Raw genomic sequence first — 301 nt, 5'->3', positions numbered from 1 at the left:
AATTTTACAATATCATAAATTTATATATATAATTATTTTAAATTATTTTATATTTCAAACAATAACGATTCGAACACGAACGAACGCATCACTATTCATGTTTGGTTCGTTTAACTAACCGACCGAAAAAAAATTGTTCACGTTCGTCTCGTTTAATTATCGAACGAATCGAACACGAACTCATTGACAAATCGAACACGAATTGTTCGCGAGCAATGAGCTTTTTTGACAGCCCTATATGTAAGTGCCCATTTTGAAAATTAAATCATTGGAAGTTATATATATATATATATATATATAT

Source organism: Phalaenopsis equestris, unplaced genomic scaffold (genome assembly GCF_001263595.1).
Source record: "Phalaenopsis equestris unplaced genomic scaffold, ASM126359v1 Scaffold000002, whole genome shotgun sequence".
NCBI lineage: Eukaryota > Viridiplantae > Streptophyta > Magnoliopsida > Asparagales > Orchidaceae > Phalaenopsis > Phalaenopsis equestris.
The sequence above is the reverse complement of the archived record's forward strand: the minus strand, read 5'-3'. Positions refer to the sequence as shown.